Here is a 313-nt window from a genome sequence, read left to right as displayed (position 1 = left end):
TCCACCCATCGGGCACCCCCATGTCCCGTTGGCCCCCGCCAGCCAGCCCGATGTTTCAGGGCTGCGGGTTCGCCGCGAGCCTGGGGGGAGGCACGGGATCAGTCTTGGAAAGGGGTGCGTTGGGATTAAATCCTGTTTTCCCAGGAGCCCCAAGGCAGGGTTGGCCCCCAGGGAAGCAGAAGCCACTCATGTCACGAGTGGAGACGTTCTCAGCTGCCATGTCCTCAGCAGGACATCACACCTCATCTTGAGGAGGGAACACATTCTGCGGCATCCCCGAGGCAAACGGCGGCCCGAGCTCTTTCAGCACCCC

General features: G+C 63.3%; 1 protein-coding gene across 1 annotated transcript in view; it reads right to left on the bottom strand.

The window, feature by feature from the left end:
* The window catches only part of RELT (RELT tumor necrosis factor receptor), a 3,056-nt gene that overhangs the window by 1,423 nt on the left and 1,320 nt on the right, over window positions 1-313 (bottom strand). The window lies entirely within an intron of this gene.

This window comes from Buceros rhinoceros, unplaced genomic scaffold (assembly GCF_000710305.1).
Source record: "Buceros rhinoceros silvestris isolate BGI_N320 unplaced genomic scaffold, ASM71030v1 scaffold5440, whole genome shotgun sequence".
Taxonomy (NCBI): Eukaryota; Metazoa; Chordata; class Aves; order Bucerotiformes; family Bucerotidae; genus Buceros; species Buceros rhinoceros.
This window is presented reverse-complemented; position numbering and strand designations above follow the sequence as displayed.